This window comes from Chenopodium quinoa, unplaced genomic scaffold (assembly GCF_001683475.1).
Source record: "Chenopodium quinoa cultivar QQ74 unplaced genomic scaffold, ASM168347v1, whole genome shotgun sequence".
NCBI lineage: Eukaryota > Viridiplantae > Streptophyta > Magnoliopsida > Caryophyllales > Amaranthaceae > Chenopodium > Chenopodium quinoa.
In genome coordinates, this window is record NW_018744620.1 from 2396633 (window position 1) to 2419821 (window position 23189).

At 36.0% G+C, this 23189-nt stretch overlaps 1 pseudogene; it reads right to left on the minus strand.

Annotated features, from left to right (window-relative positions):
- Positions 1–13042: 13042 nt before the first annotated feature.
- On the minus strand, positions 13043–22595 carry LOC110700180 (annotated as a pseudogene).
- Between the last annotated feature and the right edge of the window lie 594 nt (positions 22596–23189).

The window sequence follows — 23189 nt, forward strand, 5'->3', positions numbered from 1 at the left end:
ATGACAAACCTTCTCCTCGCAGTAGGGTGGTGGAGCTAGCCGAGGAAGCAACACCTCCGCATAAGGATGGTTAAGATAATTATATATCTTCCAGTCCTCACCAATCGCTCCGGTAGCAGCATGGATCCAGAGTCGCTCCTGACTCATCATCTCACTAGGAGGGTCGGCAAGAACTACATGAACATTCGAGGAGTGCTGAATTGCCACCCTCTCGCCCAAGTACCTTACTATGTCATAGGTACCCCAGAAAAAAGGTCTCAGCAGTGTACTGAGAAGCCAACTTAAAATCGCCCAAATCGGTCCACAGGTGATACTAAACATCAGGGCGCTACAACAAAAAAAAGAATGAGTCAAGGATTTGTGATGAAATCCTAAGAAACGAGAAAACCAAAGATTAAATCTTCACCTTAAGAATCACAGCCCTAACAGAAGCAGTAGTAACTAAGCCAGCATTGGCGTCCCTGCCAACTAACAGCGATCAGGAGCCCTCTAGCTCAAGGCCTCACCGGCACCAAAGAAGGGAATTACTCGTAGTGCAAGACCTACAGAGAGATAAAAAACTTAAAACTCGATAGATGTCGAGAAGAAAAATAAAACTCACCTAAAGGACGCATACCTCTTTAATCTTCCAGAAACTAAAAAGAGTGATTTCTGAACTACATTGTCGCTAACGACAGGCCAACCACAATTTCAAAAGAAAGTTAGCATAGCCAAGGCTAGCCCAATCGTACGTGCCGATCAGCTGAAGATCGGGCACGGAGGAGAGTTAGTACAGCAAGACACGGTTTCCCTGTCAGGAGAGAAAGTCCCCGACAGGAGAATGAGAACAAAAATGCACACTTGCTGCTCCGAGGTGGTCGCATCGTCATTGAAAGCCTCAGCAAGTAGCGCCCTACGAGTTGTCCTCATGCTGGAGTTTAAACGTTGAGCCTCGGCAACGGCTCGGTGGACAATAGGACTTAGCAGCTCCGCAGCCTTGGGAGACACCAGACTATGCATCTCGTCCGCTGGGAGTGGAGTGGAATGGAACTCTAGGCTAGTAATGATAGTGAAGTCAAGAGGGGTGATGGTCATCTCACCCCAAAGAAAGTGAAAAGTGTTCGTTGTGTCCTAGAAAAACTCCACGACACCTCGAACAATACGATGGCTATCCCGCCAAGGATGAATAGCCATAGCAACCCGCAGAAGTTGAGTTAACCTGCAAGACAACCAGAGAGCTCTCATCGCATCATTTCCCTCAATGTAATGGCAATAGATGTATGAAATGTTGTCGTTGCCTGAGCTGTGACAACAAACGTACTCATCAATAATATCCTGTTGGACGCGCTGAGAAATATGAAAGGCTCGCTGAAAGAACAAGGTGTGCTCGCGTCGTCCCACTCAGGGAATGACCACCCCCGGCTAGTAGAAGCACCGTCTCCGTCACCGACGGGCTCGTCCTCTTGGTGGGACGAGCGGGAACGTGAATCGGATCCTCGATGACAAACCATACTATTTATTATTGACATACAAAAACAGTAAATTAAAGGTCCTATAGTATCTAAGTTCGCCTAGCCGCATGATACTATGTTTGTAAAAAATAAAGTACAAAGTACAAAAAACAGAGCATGATTTTGATTCACACAACAAGAATTTTGAGCACCAAAACAATTTCTTGCAAGTTTATGGTAAATATTACCACAAATTAAGCACAAATAGCAAGCAAAATCATGAAGAACAAGCCACATTGTGCTCACGAACTTAGAGTGTTCAATAATGGCAAAATGCTCGTTTCTTCACCAAATCGAGTAATTCTAGTCTCAAATTACTCACAAAGCAATATACAAACACATACAAACAATTTTATGGCAAGAAATCCAACAAAAGTTGAGTAATTAGCAGAGACACATCTGAATTTTCCGAAAATTCGTGAAGAGCATGCTCGAACATCCTCCCAGATAAGAAGAGTTTGAGAAAAACTTACATAGATCGGTAAACTAGGATGAAAGTGCGCCGATTTGCAAAAGAGTTGAGCAAATTTGGTTGACAAATGGCCAAGAACGAGCGTTTCAAAGTTTCGAGCGAAAACGAAGAACATGAACACAACGGCGAAATGAGGAAGAAGAAAGGATTTAAATTCGGAAAAAAACGCGAAAATATCGCGCAGCGATGAGACCTGGAGTTCTGCGATGCTTCTACTCCTACCAACGATGGACTCTATGGGTTCCATAATGTGGACTACATTTAAAAGTTTGAGCTCTTTGTACGCCATTTAGCCTCTAAGCAATTGATTTGATTAGTAGTCGGCCTGATTACAATCTTGATTGATGATCGGCCTGGTGACGATCACTTCAAAGCAAAAGCGCCTAAACATTGGCTCACTACAAAGCACAAGCGCCTAAGCATCGGCTTATTACACTTAAACGCGCTGAAGCATTGGCAAAGCATATTGGACCTAAACGTTGGTTAAGTTCACCTAAGCACTAGAGGAGCGCATATTCAGCATACCGAAGCATCAGTTAATCCCCCTTAAACATTAGCGAGATTTGGGGATCGCTAAGCATTGAGATCTTCAACAGCTTTCCCTAGGGTGTGGAGGTTGTTGGTATTAATTGGTCACGTCGAAGCATTGGCAAGATCTTGGAGATGGCGACACACTGCGGTCTTCGACGATGTCCCGAAGCATGGAGGAGATTGCAACAGCAGTGAAGCACTGCCACTACATCAACAATATCGGCGAAGCACTGCTACAACGATGACAATAGCGGCGAAGCACTGCCACAATATTGAAGATGGCGAAGCACCGTCACCTTCGGCGATGTTCCCTTAGGTGTGGAAGATTGTCACTACAAATGAAGATAGTGAAGCAATGTTGCTTTCGACGGCGTTCACTAAGCATTGTGGAGGTTGTCAAACAAATTGGATCTGACAAGATGCGTGTACTCGACGGTGCAAGATACGTGTTTCTAACTCCCTTATTTGTAGAACTAACACTTTTCTGCAGGTATCGGCGTTAAAAAGAATGATTTATGATCGCAGAACATTCTGAATCATTCTCTTTCCCTACCTACTTACTTTGACTAGCGTTTTCTAAAGTTATGTTTCTCCAAACTTAGTCAAAGTGGGGGCTTCTGTAGACACCTGATTGTGTCTCCCCAAAACCAAACCTAGTGATGAGTACCTTTCACGTCTTTGATTATCGAGTTAAGTGAAGAGTTGAAGAGTCGCGTGAATTTCCTAAGACTTGACCATATTTCTAACCTTTCTTAAAATGTTTTTAGCAAAAATCATTTATTTCGTGCCTTTAAACCCAGAATCATTCATTTCGTGTCTTTGAAAATCATCCTTTTTGTGTTCTCTTTCTAAAAACGTCCAAACCAGTTTAATTTGGTCCATAATCTGGGTCCAATAATTGTGTATTTGAATGGGGATTGAAAATAGCTTTCCAACGATATATTATAAGCCCAAATCCGAGTTATAACGAGGAAGTTATGGCAAAAAGACTAAATTGGGCCCGAACCGAGCCTTACCTACGGACCCAATGATCATGTGGAGGGTCCATTAACCTTAATTCATTCCTAATCCCATCAGGATTTATTACAAACTTCTAGAATTATCTAGAAGGTTGTTTTGAGTCCTAAATCCCTTAGGATTTATTGTTAGCTTCTAGAATCTTCTAGAAGGTTCTAAATTATCCTGTTTTTGAAAAGATAAAAACTAAGAATTTTATATCGGATAAAACACTTGTTTTTCAATAAGTTTAATTCTGATAAAATAAGGATAAATACGGATATTCGACTAACCCAATTTGATTGGAAGTCGGATTCCGTACGGATCTTATCTTTTGAAAAGCATCGCGTAGCGATGGAAATATCGTTCAGCGAGGCTAATATCGTGCAGCGATATAAGCATCGCGCCACGATGAAACCATTGTTACGCAATGAAAAGCGTTTTAATCCGAGTTGGATTCTGACTCTTTTTATAATCTTTTCCCTCGTTTTTTCTTTCCTATAAATAGGGTCGTTACCAACAATCATCATCTAATCTCCCTCTCTAAGCTATAAGCTTCTCTCTCTCTCTCTCTCTTTCTTAGCCTTAGCCTAAACACATCACACCATACGACCTTTGCGAGACTTGAATACTCCAAGCCCTTTTTGTAGTTGCCTTCGACCTCAACGTGAAAGGTTGATATTTCTGAGGGTTTGGTCCCTAATCTATGTTTCAATTATTTTTATTTGATTTATTCTCTCTTGAAGTTACTAAGTGTTTATTATTTTGATAGACAGAGATACGAAGCATCAAAGTGAGTATATTTACTACTTTTGATATAGAAATCATGCTTAGAGTATTATTTTAATTTCCTAGTATCATGTTATGGTACTTTTGCGATTTCTAGTATCATGTTAAGGTGTTATTTTAATATTTCTAATATCATGTTTAGGCTAAAGCTTTGATTTTTATTTTGTGACATGCTAGTGTTTGTTATTAATCTGTTTAGTATCATGCCCAGGATCTGGCTAATTATACTATTGATGACATTATCATGTTATGATATTATGATGATGATGATTGTTGTATCATTAATTATTATGTTGCTTGATTATCTATTATTTATCGTTATTGCTTGATCACGCCCTTTCTGCATGTTTAAAGGGAATTTATATTTGAATCACGCCTAATAAGATAATTAATAATTTGTTTTAAGTTTAATATGATTTTAAATCAAGTGATCGCCAATAGTAATAGATTTATTTGTGCATTAATAATCAACCAACGTAGATTAAACAGGTTAAGGGTTAACTTGTTGTATGTATGTTGATCGGAAAGCGCACATGAATATCATAAGAATTAAGTAGAGGTCGATTTAGGGCGGGTTCAATCTCTTTTAGGTTGGATTCGTACCATCATCCCCAAATATCCAGTCATGGTTCCGGACCACTATGGAGTTAGCGATCTCCGTGATCATAAATGGGGTGTAACCATCACACCTGTGAACGGTTTACAAGTTCCTAAAACTTGTTGGCGAATCTTTTGCTCTAGCTTCTTTCCCTTTGGACGCCACTATGCTTAAATGCGTGATCACAATGGGGCTTAAAGTTGAGTGTTGAAATATTCCCTACAGTAGGTGTATATAGTTAGCCCTCACTTTGATCGAGTCTAGAGTAGACGAGGATCAAAGTAGTTAAGGAAACAAGTTTGAGACTCATTTTGCGACATTCTTTAATGATAAAGAATCTTTCAGTAGTTTTGAGAATGTCAAAACTATCCTCGGTTTGCTAAACCCCAGGGTTCCTGTAGAAACAATAACAAATACAATGAAAAAATGGGAATAACTCTCTAAGTTTCTTTAAGATGTTTTGATGTTCCACTCTTTTAGTTGTCTGGCCGTTGATGACTTGTGCTAGCTTAAAGCTTGGAGTCCTTAGCTGAATGTGCATGTTCAACAAAAATACCTACTAAGATTATTTAAATTAAACCTTAGCACGCTAAAGAGCCTAGGTTGACCTTTTGCAGGTGTAGAACACTCATACAAGTAAAGGTTGTCCCGGGTGATGTCATTCTTTCAAAAAGATATTGGGTCTAAAGTGAAAAAAAAGGGTGATACCTTCTTGATATGGCAACGGTGGTCTTAAAGTCTCTTGATTTGTCATTGAGATTTTAGTCCACGATTTTAACAAAGGAAAGACGATAAAAGAGGGTGGTGATTCGGCATCCGCAGCCTAACACCTAAATAAAAGATTGGCATCCTTAGTAAAAAAAACACAAGGGCGAGTTAACTCAGGACTGGAGACATGTATCCAAATCGGCAACTCACTCAGCAGTTTTGTCCACGAGATGAAAACACGCGTGACACGAGTCTACATTCTTTACACAGGAGGTGGACGTACACCCTAACTGTATGGTGAAGCAAGATTGTCTTATGCCTACCTTAGTTTCATAGTCACCCAACGAGGGAAGTATCATCTCGTTAGTCGGCGCGCTTTGTTGACTCGTAGGCTAACGCCTTATCGGAATTTCTACTGTAAAAAGGTGGATCACGTTTCTAGTGCAATTTTACGTAGCACGTACGCTATACAATTTTACACAGTATTTACGCTATACAATTTTAAAATCTTTATGATTCGTTTGACAACTCCTACATTTGGTTCTTCTTTCTTCCTTTAATTTTTTCACTTGTGGAAAGTTTGTTTTTGAGTTTAATACAATTATTTTTTGCTTTTGCTTTGTTGATGTGGCTTATTTGGACTTTTCCCTTTTGGGTTTAGGCCAACTTTGTGGTCACACTTTTATGTTTCGTTCCCCCACTTTCTTCATTTATGTTTCTTTGCACCATTCCCATCCTAAGGTTTAATTTGGAATAATGTAGGTTGAAAAGATAAGGCTCAATCGAAGAGGCTCAAAAGGGCTATTATAAAGATAGATTTTATTTTAAGGTAAAAAACATAGGATTATCTTTGTGGAGTTTCAAGTTGCCTCTTGTGTTGGTGGTGTAATGTGCCTCTAAATCATCATATCCTTTATTAGTGCGACAAAAGGATGGGCCTCTTTTCATTTGGTAAATCTTGTAAGCCAAATCCTATCAAAATTCTTAAAGTGTTGAGCATGTATTCTTTTTTTTTTTTTTTTAAATATTACCTGTTTGTATGTGTATTTTATTCAATTTGAGCTAATGACAACAAAGTGATTGAAAAAAGAACAAGATAGACGTACTTGAAAATGTAATTTTGTTTTTTTTTGTTAATGAGAGTACATAATAAGTAGATTCTACAACATGAATCTCTTAGTCTATCATAGAGAAAAAAATAAAAGGAAACAAAACAAGACCTAGTGTGCTAGATCTTGAATCGTCGCAACTTCTTGAGATTGCGTCTTTGAGCTTTGTTCGTCTCCAGTGTAGGTGAGATCTTCTCTAAAGATCTAGCCCATTTGTATGATTCATGGTTTCATTTATCAAGTCCCTTTTAATTAATGTTCTCACTTTACAAAATGTTTTTAAACCAAGTATTGCAAATGGAACTTATATGGTAAGACATGTTGTCTATGAACTTTGGGACGAGTTCATGATCAGGAGGTCTTTGTGTAAGAAGAACAATTTTAGATTGCCACCTGGAAAAGAAGTTAATGAAGCCTTCTTCTTCCCCTTGCTTAAGTAGATCGCGGAAGGTAGCTATAAGCTCGATGTTATCTCCATATTGGGCTAGCGTTCGTCATCCTAAGTGGAAGTTTGTTTTGCATCGAGGTATAAAACCATAATCTAGCAATTGGGTCCAACGAAAGAGAAAAAGTATATGCATGTAAGCTGTGCTCGACCCCTTTAATGCCATAATTCCAAGAAAGCTCATTAATTGAGTTCTAGGATTAGTTGTAACCTTAAAGGTTGGTAAAACCGTAGTCAAGAAGTTTTCTGGCGAGTCTTGCCACTAGGTAGTGGTGCAAGCTTACAGGAGGATACAATAATTCTTAATTAACTAATTGTTGTGTATGATCATCTATTATTTTTTTATTTTTTTTAATAAAGATTGATTCATAAATAAAAAATAGTCATACGACATCTACAAAGAGATTTAAATCTAACAAATACATGACAATTGAATCAAATAAAAACATCCTTTCAGAGCTACGATCGTTGTAGCAAATCGTACATTCTTCAAACCCTGTTTCATATTGCTGTGATTTACAGCCTTTTTCAACGAGTGGGTCTATCGAACTATTATAATCGTAAAGAAATTTTCGTCTGATTCATCTGATTGTAATCGAAGGATTAACCTCTTTTCGACCCCGCACAAATCTTTACCCATGAAACAACTTGTATTACACTAAACTCAAAAAACAAAACTAAAACAAAACCCACCATAGGAGCACTTACAACACTCAAACCCACTATAGGGGTACTTACTACCTTCAAAGAGTGTGGTTTTATTCAGTTCAATAACAAAAACATAATGAAACCGAAGGGAAAGGGTCGGAAATAGTCAAAGAACTCTTGTGGATGATCATCTAATAATCATGGTTATCTATAAAAAAAATAAATACCTCCATTGAACTCACACGCACGAGGAGCCCACGAGCTTGCGCGGCAAGACATCCTCACTTGCATCCAAGGCAGCGCCATGGAACCTAGTGTGGCATACTCAGTTCTATAACTTTCCCGGGGGACATCAAAAAAACACCGAAACAAATGTATTAATATAATTTTAATTATATTTATTTAGATAAATATACTTTCTTTTTCGAAAATGTTGTGGCATTTAAGCATCCTATGTATCATTGATTTAAGATTATCATATCATTTGTAATCATTTATCATATCATTTTTCTTCTAAATTAACGTCACACTTTGCATTAGTACTTATTTATTATATTTAATATATGATGGGTATATATTTGTAATAAATTATCATCAATAATATTTTTGAAAGTTTTATTAATTGCAAGTGGTTAGGTAGGATAAAAGCATGAGATTAAATCTATGCCCAAAAAATTAAGGGCAATCAGTGGGGAGTACATGGTGGTGTCATTTATGGCACTCATAGGGTAGTTTTCTTTCTTGTTATATGATCGTTTTTTAGCTTCTTTAGTCGTGTTTTTGGTAATAATGCTTTCTTAGCGTTCTTGTAATACCCCGTATTTTTATACGTATTTTAATATAAATAAGTATTTCTCAAAGTATTTAAATAATTCGAAATGAATTATTTATGATGTTTCATTAATTTAAAAAGAACTATTTTAATTAAAAGTTTATTTTTAATTATTTAACAATCTTGAAAATATTTTATTTCATGATTTAGAAATATTGGGGCATATTATTTTATAAAAAAAATTTTAAAGTCAACGAATTTTTAAAGAAAGTCAAAATACTAGTTTGACTAGGAAAGGGATCATTAAGGATAGTAAAGGAATTTTAAGTAGGAGGTTTTTTGAGAGAGGGTATAAATACCCATCATATGAGCAAAAATCAAATCTTGCCCAAAGGTAAACTCTCTCCCTCTCCTCTTATTTCTTTTCCATTAATTTTTCCCCTTCCCCTTTATTTTATTTTTTCTGTTATCACCACCACACACGCCGGCCACCACCACACACAACCGGCTGGTCACCGCAGCCACCAGCGAGCACGCCAGCAGCCGCGGCAACACCGGCGGGTGCGGCAGTAGCCCAGCCGTGTGTCGTGGCTGTTGGTGGCCAAACAAAAAAAATATATTCTTTTTTGATTTTTAATTAAATCTAGCCTTAATCTAATTATTGTTTATGGGTTTTGTGATGATTTTATGATGTTTGATGATAAGTATTTTGTATATAAATTTTCAGATTTAATTTTGAATTACAAAGCCCTAAATTATAAACCCTAGGTTTCTAAGTTTATGTATATTGATGGAAATTGTTTATCGATGATTTAAATTATTGAAATAAGTGTTTTAAAACACAATTACAACAATTTTAGATTATTTAATAAAGTTGGAATTTTTATATATAAGCTATAATTATGTGTCTTGAAAGGATTTTTAATTACCCATTAATTGGGAATAAAAGTAAGGGTTTTAAATTAAATTTCAGCCTATTTTAGAGGGTTTATGAGTGATTTAAAGAGTGTATATATTGCTGGAAATTTGTGTGAATAGGTATTAATGCCTCTTTGTAATTTTGGTTTGTAGGAGACTTCCAAGTGAGTGATTTTATGTAGTCGTGGCGATTTTGAGATCATATACAAGGTACGTTCGCGTACTTGGTAATTATTTGTATATGTAGAAGCATGCTAGGCTTTGATAAATTAATTCCAAGTAGTATCATGATAGGTGTTGGTTGGAATATATTGATTGGATTGATGTTGGTAAATGATTTGTAATGTATGAATTATTTGTGATGAATTGGTGATTGGAATTAATCATGTTGGCATGTTGATTATGAACCACACTTTTATTGTTGGCATGATAAAGAGCATGTTTAATTAAACTAAATGTTTAATTTGGTTTGGAATATGAAAAGAAAATTTTATTGTGGTTCATATAATTTTTATTGATGCTATAAGCATGAGGAAGGAGCTTTAAGTGTCTTAGTACACAGGAATAAATTATAGTGCGGTGACTATGTGCACTTAAGATTTTCCTAACACCGAGGGATAGGATTTGCGGCGCATTATGCGTTTAAGGTGTCTTTGACACCGAGGTAGATTAAAAAGGGTTCAACAATTAAATTTATGTGGTCACTAATTATTCAAGAATTAAATTGGTTGTTTGGTTGCTTAAATGAAGTATAATATTTGATTGTGTTATGGTTTGAGAGTCATAACCAAGTATAATAATATGTAAACAACGTAAAGTGAAAGAGATTACGCACCAAAACTCTTGGAACGTATATACCTTGAGTATGAACATATGGGGGGAGTTATGGGGTTTTATATTTAACCATAGCTTCTACTGGGAGTACAGGACGCTGTATTTTCCTTTTTATTTATTTTATGCGCAGGACGTCTAGTCACTTCATGTGACATTTGCCTACCCGGTTAGCTCCCGGTGTAGTTTACCTCAATTTATTTGGGGCAGGGATTTGGTGAGAAACCCGTTCGATGCGTAATCAAATTTAAATAAACAATTCGTTTATTTATTGGTTGGTAGTTTGGTATGCTGTATGCTTGTAAACAGGTGCAACAAGGTAAGTTGTGTGATGATAGAATGAAAGCATGTTAGTGTGTTTTTATTACGCTTATGTACTCAGCATTGCTGATTGTGTGTTGTATGTTTGTTTGGCCTTGTCTTTACCTTGGCCCTACGACGACCCATTTCTATTGGCGAGTAGTGGGGACAAGTAGAGAGAAGCTTTTCAAGTGATGGAGCATATTCATGATGGGCATGAGTGAGGAGCGAATTATGCTTAGTTTCCATAGGAATATGATGTGTTTTATTTACTTTAAATATTATTTATTTTATCATGCTCATGAGACTAACGTAAAGGTTTTTAGTATTGTTTGGTTTTAAAGGCCTACAATGGTTCCAAGCTGTAGGTTGACTTTGTTTGAATTTACTTTCTTTTAGTTTGACTTTTCAAGTTGACTTGTTTTGAATGGTTTTAAAGATAGTCTTCCGTTGTGTGTGTATTTGATATTTTCCTTAGTCGTTTCCACGGTGGCAATAATGTCTTAGATTTTCCTATTTCGTATTTAAAAGGGAAAAATAGGTATTTTTAAGGAAAGGAATTTCTAGGGTGTTACAGTTCTTGTGTGTTAGTCTAGAGAAATGTGTGTTTAAAGGTTTTATTGCACTTTTGATGCATTTCTTGGCTATTCTCTCGCTTTCCCATTTGCTTGGTTTATTTTGTAGGTATATTGGGTTTTTTCGAGGCTCAAATGTCGAGGAAGCACAACACGAGCTTTTGGAAGTCAACAAAACCAAGTGCGGGAAGTAAGAACGCATGCGTGTCAAGTTAGAAGTAAAGGCATAGTGACTAGGGCAGGTTGCGGGAGCAAGATCATGTGCTTGCCCAATTCATTGAAGTTGAATAATGAAGAAATGAGTATGTATTGGGCAAGATAATGTCGCGTTCGCGCTCAGCCACCTGCCTAAGCTCCCATGTCCGCCCAAATGTAGTTGCACCGTGTCGTACATCAGTTGAAGCCAGCAGCTGTGTACCGCGCCAAGGAAAAGGGTGTCGTGGCACGGCAGTGGCAATGCTGCAGCGCACTAGTACCATGGTGCGGCACCCAGTGCTGTGACATGATGTAACCTACCGTGTCACGGCAAACAGCAAGCAGCAGCAACAATTTACCTGACACCGTGCACTAACAGCTAGTGCTGTGGCGCGGCGACAAGTGCCATGGCACCGCACCTGGCACCGTGGCACGGCGGCAAGTGTCGTGGTGCGGTACCAGCCATCGTGGCATTGCACTCTTATGAAGCAGCTCAAGCGAAATGCTCGGCCAGCTGCCGCTTGGCCAAGTGGTTTGGCGCGCCCGCGCCGACTTTCTTACCCCTGCTCGTCTTTTGCGCTTTATTTCCTTTTTTTATAAATAGTTCGGGGCTTCCCCTTTGTAACCCAACTTTTAAATAACTTTAGAATACTTCATTTAGTTCCTCTTTAATAATAACGCTTAGGTTGAGAGCTTTTCTCTCTAGATTAGGCTTAAATTAGGAGTAGTTTTAGAGAGAAAAGGCGAGGAAAATCAATGGAGAATTGAGAGATTGAAGAATCAAGTATGACAATTGCTTTGGATATCTTCACAACTATTCAATGAGCATTTCTTACTGTATCTCACTTTTATTGCTTTCTTTTATTTCATGTTTGATTAGTTTTGTTGATTGATTCTTGATTGGTATAGTTATTCTTCATTTTTGGTTGATTCATGATTTCAATTGCTTGCTTTGATTGATGATGATTCTCAGTGAGTAGTTTGCATGCTAGGGTTTGGGTAAAGCATGCTTAATTAATCATTATTGTGATTAATTTGGGAATTTTGGTTGATTGATTGTTAAGATTAAATTGATTAATGAAAATGTGCATGTGTTTAGTTTGATTAGACCTTGATGACTAAGCTAGATTGCATTGTGAATCCTTTTGATATGACCACTTAATTTTGGATTTGCAATTGTTGATTGATTTGAATTGTGATTCTTCTAGTTTGTCATTCATAGTAAAGACCTAGCTTGATGATTAGGCGATTCAATTCCAATAGCTCTTACCATTACTCCTCATAACTATTAATCAGCTTAACCTTCCCCAAATTGGTGCAATAATAATGATTACGTGTTGATCCCCATTCCCTAGTGTTTAATTTGTTTGACTCTTAATTTGTTTTGGAAGTTGATTAGTATTAATTCACTCTATTTTTTACTTTTGACCTCGACCTAGCTTAGGCATCAATTGGAAATACTTGAGCATAACCATTGCTTATGGTTTGACCCTTGACTCACCTTTATACTTGTAAATAGGTTAGTTGGAGTGATATAAATTTTATTTGGCCTTATGGAGGATTAGTTAACGACCCTAGTTTTCTCTATGTCACATGGTCATATGTGGGCTTGAGGTTTAGTCATGGGTGAGGTGGAAGAGAGACATATTGAAACAATATTGAAGACAACCATTGGAATTTGGAATGGGTCTGAATGGCTGTGCTCTAAATCATACCTTTGTGAAAATATTCCTTTATTTTATATCCAACAAACAGATAAAGGAGGGGGGGGGGGGGGAAGGAAAGTGACAAAATGGGCACATTTCTTCTGATGATTACAGCTACCTGATTGCATGATCTTCAAGCTATTTCAAAAGATACAAATTGTTGCTAACATTCACAATCTACTTGTAAACCGAAAACCACGAAGCTGTTTTCCTGAATATTTGAATCACTATCACTGTTGAACTGAGGACCATGAATTTGCATCAATCCAATCAAACGCTATAGGGCTCAAGAACGCATCTGGTATACCAAATGAACTAACCAAGGCTAGAGTATGAGGACGCAGTTCACTGCAGAGCTTCATCACTTCCTTCCTCACCACAGCAGCATTCTCAACAGATAGGTAGCCATAACGAAGGAATGAAGCATCTTCTTCCAAGACCACCAAAGCATACAATGTTCGTAACAAAGCTAACACATCCTGCACATTTTAAATATGATAAATCTTGATAGGATTTTTCAAAATCATTAAAACCTTAATAGCTCATTCGGTTGGTTGTAATATTAATATATGCTAAATTGGGCATGATCATGACTGATGGGTTTATATGTAAATTTGTACAAAGATGTCTGTAAACTATGTATCATTGTAATCCTTCTCCAACACCGAGTTTGTGTTTTTATTCATAAATCGAAAAGTGAAAAAACACTAATGAAATTTGTAAACATAACCATATATGTAGTATTTGGGGATACTATGATACTTGCATTATCATAGACAATATTGTCATATATACATATAAGTACATTATCATTACCACCAGTGCGCCATTTATTATTGCCTACCAAACATGTCCAAATACTTGAAAACTTGGAAAAATGACAAACTTAAATATAACCCGTTTCAATAGGAAAAAAAAAATCCGGCATTAAAATAGACAACTCAAACATCAATCAAATGATTTGAAATTCAATAATAAAAATTAGCAACTTTTCACCCATGAGATCTTTTAATACATGAGTAATGATGCAAGTGACTGTACAATTTATATATGAGGGAGCAGTTTATTGTCTAGATTTGTTTCATCCTGTTTGTGGATCAATAAAGACTAGACTTGTCCTTAATTAGCTTATTCCAAGCCTAGTAGTTTCTTAATATATAGCATAATGTAATTCATTATGCTAAGATGATATTGGAAAGTCCGAGCTGTTTATATAGAATTTAGGTGAAATAGTCTAATTCATGTGCACAGCTAGTTTTTATGGTTTTGGTGTCTGAAACTGTTAATACATAATCCTTCCGTTTTTTTACTTAAAACATTCTATATTTTATGCTCGCCAATGAGCTTCAACTACTAATATCTTTTATTATGCACGTGTAAAATTTATAAAAATAAAATACTAATAACTTAATTATACATTAAGATAAATCTAACAAGATCCCATATGTTTTCTTTAGTATAAGTCACGAAAAAAAAAAAAAAAGGAGGAAGCATATATCTGTTAAAGCACCAAACAAATATATATTTCAGTTTATAAAAGGTTGAAGAATTTCCAGATAATGTCAGTTTATGCATTATTTATGCAAGAAGAACCCTCTATGGACGCATTTCATCATAAGACTGTTAGGGTTGTGCAGATTTTGAACGAGTCGATAAAGTGTTAAAGTTGTGACTCAAGTATAGCTAAGAAATGGAGCAGCTAAGAAAAGAAGAAGCAAAGTAGAAAGCAATAATAAGCTGTAGCACAGGCCACACGTCCATGCAGCCTGAAGCACTTCGGAGTAGGGCTGTCCATCAAGGCAGTAGCTTCTAGTGGGTCTTTGTGACCTTGACTTCTTAATTGACTTGGATATAACGGACTTAAGTTTTATCATTCAGCGGTATTAGGATTTGAGATTAAGAAATTGAATTATAGCTTATCAATTTGGGATCAAATCAGGTTTCATTGGAATGAGGGTTTATCAATTTTGGGAATTAGGGTTAAAACTTTGGGGATTAGGGAATTGAATTATGGTTTATCAATTTGGGATCAAATTAGGTTTTATTAATTTTGGGATTTAGGGTTCATAAATTTGAGTGATTCAGGTTTGTGATTTCGGGGACTAAGGTGTATAAATTAGGGTTTAAGGCAAAGCTAATTCATAAAAATGGGGTCTGTAAATTGAATTATTGGACGAAACCCGTTACAGGATAGTGCTACCCAAATTTTTTGGTTTTTAGGGTAGTTTGACGAAGTTTTTCTTTTTTTTTAAAAAGGTAGTTATTTTCAAAAGTAGTCTTTGAATAGGTAGTTTCTGACATAAAATCTTTTAATTTGGGATGTTCATTGAAAGTCAAAAGTAGAATAGACTTCCTAAAAGAGTAAAATTGAAGAAAGCATTAAGAAATTGAATTAGTCAACACTGGAGTAATTTCAGCTGTGGTTTGTAATGTATGAAACAGTTGTTCCATTATCCTTCTAATATTTTGTTAATCATTAATGTCTCAGTTAGCTGACGATCATTGTATCCATCTCATGTGTGGTGGAGTAGGATAATTATTAATCTTCTCAATCAAGGGTTCCTAGGTCATGGTAGCTTGTAACAGAAATGATTTAAATAGGGGAAGAAGGTGAGCTCCAGTATAAAACATCCTACCACCAAGCTCAAACAAGTTTAGGCAGCCTGATATTAGTTGACTATATCTTAGTTCTAAGAACCTATGTTTTCCAAATAATATACAAAATATTGAAATAAATATACGTCCAAAGCAATTCTTTACCTTAAGTGGTCCAGCAGCAACATTAGCTTCAGCTTCAATAGAAGTAAGCAAAATCGTCTTGTCAGCAAAAGCTCTGCCCAAATCTTCCGCAAGCTGATAAGCCTGATAGGAAAATGAGAATTTTTGCATTAGAGAAAGAAAGTGAGACTATATTGTTTGACCTGGAGGAAATTTTTTCTTCCAAAACTGCATAAGACTTTCTTAGTTCTTATCGAAGTCCAATTAGTATGATCTTTACCAACCTCATGAAATACCTCTTATAACAACATTCACTAGGGGAAATTTGAGCAAGAAAAATAATACAGGTTTCAGAAAATTGCGACATTCCCAAATTCCATGGATGGAAGAAAATATATATAAGATGAGCATCCTCACCAAAGCAAAAGCATATTCTTTATTTCTTCCTTGCTTTTGATGTGCTGAAACTTCTGCTACAAAACGTCTTAACAAATCTCTCTCTCAGGTAGAAAATATCAGTCTGAAAAAAAATAAAAAGATACATGACGGAGTATTATATATGAACACATGATTTCCTCAATAAAAGATCAATGAGATACAACCAATCTCTGTAAAATGAATACCTGAATCTGGCTACTTCTGAGAATAGAACCTGTCAGTTGAGCAGGAATAACCGGACTGGGGCCATTCATGTGCTCCAACCACAATCCTTTAAATGGTCTATTTTGCTTTTCCGTAGCCAAGTATTCCCCAAACAATGCTTTAATCACCTGGACAGACATAATAAAAGCACTTTTAAGTCCTTAGGCCCCAATATTTTAGAGAAGCAAACAATTTGACTTGTATTAACAAAGAACCATCAAGGCAGAAACCACTTAGAAAGTTGTTTCAAGTGCATCAATATAGCTCACTTATAGGTTGCACACCGACAGTAATTATTTGTTACAATAAAAGAGTATAACTTAACAAAAATAATTCCAATTATCAGGGGTAATCTTCTCAAAACAATCCTTAGTATCGATTAAATAAAACTGATCCCTACTATAAGGCCACCCTTTTCGAAACAGTCTTGTGATTATGTGAACTGGTAAAAACAGTTAACTTAATGACGTGTACACTTCTAATTGTCCCAATTTTATGTAATTTTAATTTTATTTCCTTTCTCTGTACTCTCCCTTCTCCCTTCTCCCTTCTCCCTTCCTCCTAGCGATCTCCCTTCAACCCTGTGCAACACCTTAGCCCAGCCACCTATTAGCCCAACCTCCATACCCTGCCCAATCACGAACCAAGCCCCTTGTCTAGTCCTTGCTGCCAGCTTTCCCTTTGAACTAGACTTCTGCCACTCCTTCTCAGGCCACCGCTACCAACCCTCTCCTCTTTCAACTTTAATCACCACGACCAATAGCCCCACTCCCTTTCCCCTTTGGATCAGCAAACTGTACGCAAGCAGATCATTATCATTACCATTATTATTAGGAGAACCGGTAACATTCATTACAACAGTAAGAGTTATATAATACAAAATACAAGGGCAGAATTTGTATCCACTGCAGCAACAGTCCAAGTGTTTAAATTTTCAAAAGAAACGAATCCCATTATTAACTAAAATGTAATCGTAAGAACTATTTCTAACACTATGATTCCAATATATTGATGAAGGTAATATATTGGATCAAATTCAAAATGGTTGAAAAATATTCAAAAATAAAGAAATTCATCTCAAGATCAATTTCTGACTTAAAACAATGAAATTTTTCCGATTGGAATTGTTTCTGCATATATCAATACATTTTACCAAGCAGGAATCTATGACTTCTATCACAAGATTCACAACATAATATAAATCTAGCTCAAAGGCTCAATGCCTCTAAGAAAGCCAAACACACAGCCTTATCTGTGCATTTGCACCAATACATTCAAAAAGCCCAATATACTTCTTAGTTTCAGACACATACTTCACTTTCTAAATATTCATTATTTCGTTGGGAATGAGTCCAAAACAAATGTCCAAAACCAAAAAAATACATATGAAATAAAAGCTACTGGTTTGACCAGATTTCTAATATTAAGCACTGCATTTTCAGTGAAAGAGTGAAAAGAATCAAATTGTTAATAGATTACTGAGTTTTTAGCAATGTGATGGAATCAGATACATTTTTAACAAATTCAAAAAGCAAAATTACAGTTTTTGACCTACAAACTGGATTCAAATAGCCAACAATAACTCTAAAAAAGGATAACCATGTGGATAGCTCAATGGTAAAGCTCCCATGTGGTTTAGATCCCATCACACGTAATCTCTAGGTTGTGTGAGTTGTTCATGGTTTTGTGTCCTCCTCCTACCTCCTTACAACAGTAGTAGACCTGACCATATAAGAGGGGAAAAATAAGCAATACCTGAAAGGCTGGCTCGCTCACAGCTCTTATCAAGCTAAACAAAGGCAGCCTGAATTAAGCAGGTGTGTTTGCCACAAATTGTCCACAATAACACATAAAACAAAAAAAGTCATGCACAAAGCTCAATGATAATTCATAGACTAACTAGCTGTAAGCAGTTCAAACACCTGCCTATTGTTTAGTTCTAGTTGTGTTTGGCCACAAACTGAGTACTACTTATTCACTTGTTATGACAACCAAATGCAATCAATTTCAGCCTAATGCATAAGATTTAGCACAAAAGCTACATCATGAGCGTATGATGAATGAATGAATGAACAAGAAAAGCCGAAAAATTAGATGCTACCTGCTGCATGAGAACATTATTGTCTCCTTCAAAGGTTAAAAGCACATCATACTCGCCTTTCAAGTGTCCTACACGATTTTCAGTCTTCAGACCTTGGCCCCCACAGGCTTCATGGCACTCCTGGAAAGTAACAATAAAAAAATACATTAGTTAAGATGAAAAGGCAGGAAAACAGAAATTTAAACTCACCATTGCCAATATTTACCTGAAGTGTCCGCATGCTATGCCAAGTTAGCATAGCTTTTAGGGCACTTGAAACAACATGAATCGTCTTATTTGTTACAGGTGATCGTTTTACATAAATAGATTTCAGATAATTTCCAGCGAGAGATATTGCATATCTGCAATAATAACAAATGATAATTAGTACAAATACCAAGTAGGATCCAAAAACCATATAATTAGGCATATAACTGGAATCTATCAATCATATTATATGTAAATGCTCTGCCTAGATTATGAATACATGAGCAAAATATTTAAGTAAAAGAGTAGGAAACAAGATGCATCATAATTTACTATAGCAAAGGTGCTAAATGGGTGACTTACGTCGTTCCAAGAAGAGGCAAGAGTCGACGCTGATGGCTTGGATAGTCGAGCAATAATACTTCAGGTTCATTTGGTGCCAGAGAAAAGGCCCGTCTTGACAAAGCATACCTTAGAGCTGTAGCTAAACCAACCTGATGGAAAATGCCAACATAACTCAACAAAAACAAGTAGGAAAAAAAATAGATTAAAAAAAACAAAAACAAAAAAAACAAAAACAAATTCATATTACAAGATATCAGGCATCAATTACCTTTGCAATGTAAATGGAACAGACTGCAATGTTGACACGTCCAGATGTCAATGGAGCAAGAAATGCTGCAAACCTCTGAACAAAACCAAGGCACATAAAATCAGATAACTGAAGATAACATTGATTTTCTATTACGAATCATAGCTAAAATCAATTCAGAAATGGAGATATACAGGGTAAAAAAGTGGGGAATAAATTCAAGGGAGTATCAATAGGCCAGCTGAACAAAAACCTGAACAGGGTCTTTTATGGCACTAAGATACTGGCCATCAGGAGAAACATCAGCAACTGAATTCAACAAATTCTACCCAGGTACGCGAACATTATCAAACCTACAAAATAAAAGACATAGAAACATGATACTTCAATGACTGAAACAATCACGGTCAATAAAAGCTAAATATCATCACCAATTACCAGATACGACCATTGTCAACGCCATTTAACCCAATTTTATGACCACAATCAGCAATACGTATATTTGGACAAACATTGTTGTCTTCATCTCTGATTTGCACTATAAATGCATGGACACCTTCATCTTTCCCATTTATATGAAGTTGTGAGAAAACAATTATATGAGTTGCATGCTACCAAAACATTACAGAAAGAGACGTCAACATATGGTAAAAGCAAAAAATAACAAAAGCAAGACAGAGAAGTATAGATAGAAATTCATTTCATACTTTAGCTGCTCCTCCGATCTTGTACTTTTGAGCTGATTCACATGGAGTATTGATGATAAACTCCTTAGCATTTGGATCATAAGTCGTGACTGTTTCAATTCCTCTGACCTAAAGGCATCAACAACCAAGTTCAAAACTTTAAAAAGTTTATGCACACGATGACAATATCAAGTAATTTAATGAAAAATATCTTGCTTACATTACTTCCATGCCCCAGCTCAGTCATAGCAAAGCAACCCTTCATGCCATATTCCTCCGTAATTTTCAGCCAATTGTCATGATGACGCTTTGTGCCAAAAAATTGAATTGCACCACCCCTGAAATCCATGAATACCAATAGATTAACATTTTCTGCTTCGGCAAGGTAAAAGCAGAGCCTAAATACGAATTACATGTAAAGAAAGGGTAGATGTATGCATGTCCACTACATAAACCAGTTTTAAAAAAGAGTGGAAAGAGACAGCACGATAGGCATTCTGTAGTAGTTTAGCACTTTTAGCTTATTTCCTCAATGAAATTTTCTCGTCAAATAAAGAGAAGTTGGAAGGTAGATAAGCAGGAAGACAAAAATGATTGAACCGTAGAAAACTCTAAATATATAAATAAACAAATAAATAAGTCTAGTGAAAAGGGAGAAAGCAAGAATTACAGACTATCAATGATGCACAAAGTCAAGCTAACAAAATTATTCAAAATAGTGGACAATCTCAAACTTGGCTTGTACAATTGTTTACATAAACAACTTGCTTACTAGCTTGACCATAAGTTTTTTCATGATTGTTACGTTCAATACCAAAAATTACTTTAGTTAAGAATAAAGTAGAGAAAAACTTGTGACAAGCAACAAATGAAGACTACATTATTCAATTTAACTCCATAAACACTCCAAACACATCCTACAAGGAAAAAGACAACATTGATGGATGTCGTAGTCCAATAGGCATAATAGCATTGAATTAATGAAATGAAAAACCCAAATCACAAACCCCAAAGGCAACAAAATGCATCTACAAAGTAGTGATTAATCAAAAGATCCAACAACCTCAAAATTGTTCATCCAAAGATGTTAAAAGAAGAAACAAAAGTTTAAGCTATGTTCCAATGCTAATTTAGAATCCAAGCACTCCAAGTCTCCTATTTTTCCAGCAACCCCTTCAAAGAGACATAAAGGGAAAGGAGAAACTTCTTAATCAATCACACTAACTAACAAAAAAAAAAAAAAGGAAAAAAAGAAAGAAAGAAACGAAAGGTAATGAACTAAAGTGTTTTAGTAGATTAATTACTATTGACTGCTATTCCATAGACTTTCTAGAATCAATAAATAAATATATTTTGCTACCTAAACCCGCTATATTTGAATAGAACCCTGCATCATTTAAAAAAATCAAAAAAAATTTATTGTGGTTGTTAATAAAATGCACTTCTAGAAGGGCACTCATTCATTGGGTGCCAAAAGTAAGGCTTTTAATAAAAGTGTGGCCGCTTTTGTAATGGTGCATTTAACACAATGACTAAACCATGACTGATATCATAAATCCAATTAACTCAAGTATACTGAAGTAGGTCGTATTTGACTTTCCTATTTTTGCATAACAATAAATCTCAACTAGATAAAAAGTTATTAGCAAACATTTGATTATAGAAACTTAATTCCCTTCACATTGTCACAAGATATGAAATCCGCTTTTTAGCAACAAGAAAAAGAGCAGTTCCAATATTATGATTAGAAAAAGTGAACTATACTGAATGAAGTCTTATTAACCATTAACAGCTAAATATCTTCCATGTTAGTATAAATGACATCAATAATGTCATCATAATAAATTCTTAAATAAACCAGCTTGAAATTCCTCATAAAATACTCCCAAAGCCAGATGCACAGGAGCTTTGAATCATCAACATTAAGCAAAATAAATCAAACAGCTAATATGAGATGTATGTACTATCCAAGCAACCAAATTCAATTGATAAAAATGGTCAGCAAAAAGGAAATAACCCATCCTAGCAAACCATAGCATAGCTCACAAAATTATAGAAAGGAAGAAGTCATAGCTCTGTTAGCTATAATTTCCCATACTAAAAACCATTAAATTAATCACAAAACTCTATCTAGAACATCAGCTTAGTTATTTAGGGGGCAAAAATCCCATACCACAGAAAGTAATGAGCCCCAAGCATAACAGCAAGGGAGTGATCATACATCTGAACAACCTCATTCAAAGCCATTCTCCTAAGCTCAACTGCCGCTCCTCCCTCCGTGATCCATCCTCTAAAAACCCCATGATCGACCAAATGATGCATCCGCTTCATTGTCACCTCTCTCTGCTGTTCCATAGGCTCATTATAGTCAGGGGAAACAAAAACCCTGCTGCCTATCTTTCTTGGATGTAACACACTGCTCTGGATAATCAAATTATAGAGCGAATCACGGTCTTAGATATTATGCATATCCAAAAGGGCTCTCATTTCTTTGGTATCAAAAGTGATCATCTCTTCTTGAGAAGCCATTAAAGAGTGATGAAATAGAATTGTTGACTTGTAAATGGGCTTTGTGCAATGTGTTCAGCTAGTTTCTTAAACTACTCTATATATCAGAAGCTGATGCAAGGCAGTAGTTGGAAGGCAGTGTATTTTACAAGTATCCAACAACTTTGAACAGAAAATTATTTTTGAACAGCAACAAAATTTTAATAAACAAGAGTGATGAGTTTAGAAGTCAGCTTGGCCGTGGTACATTACTTAAATCTACAATCAAAAACCTAATATTATTGTCTTTTGTTTACATTATTGTCTTTCGTGACAACGTACATCAAAAACCTAATATTTTCACTTTCACTCCATCCGTATTTTTTAAAGTGAAACGTTTCCCCCGAACATGTATGCCAATGCAAAATTATAATAATCAAATATTAATAAACTGTTTATTGAGACGATTCCAACCTGTATCCACAAGACTATTAAACTTCTTCCATATCATTTTAGATAACACGTTCAATTTAGGCACACGCTTTAAGGAGAGGAGGGAAGATGTTAAAGTAAGTGGGTAAACCATGTACTTAGCTTATCTAATCAAGTTTGTAGCAGGGTCAATAAAAAATAAACTTCCCAAAAAGGAAAATGCGTTAACATTAAAAAAAAAAAAAAAAAAAAAAAAAAAAAA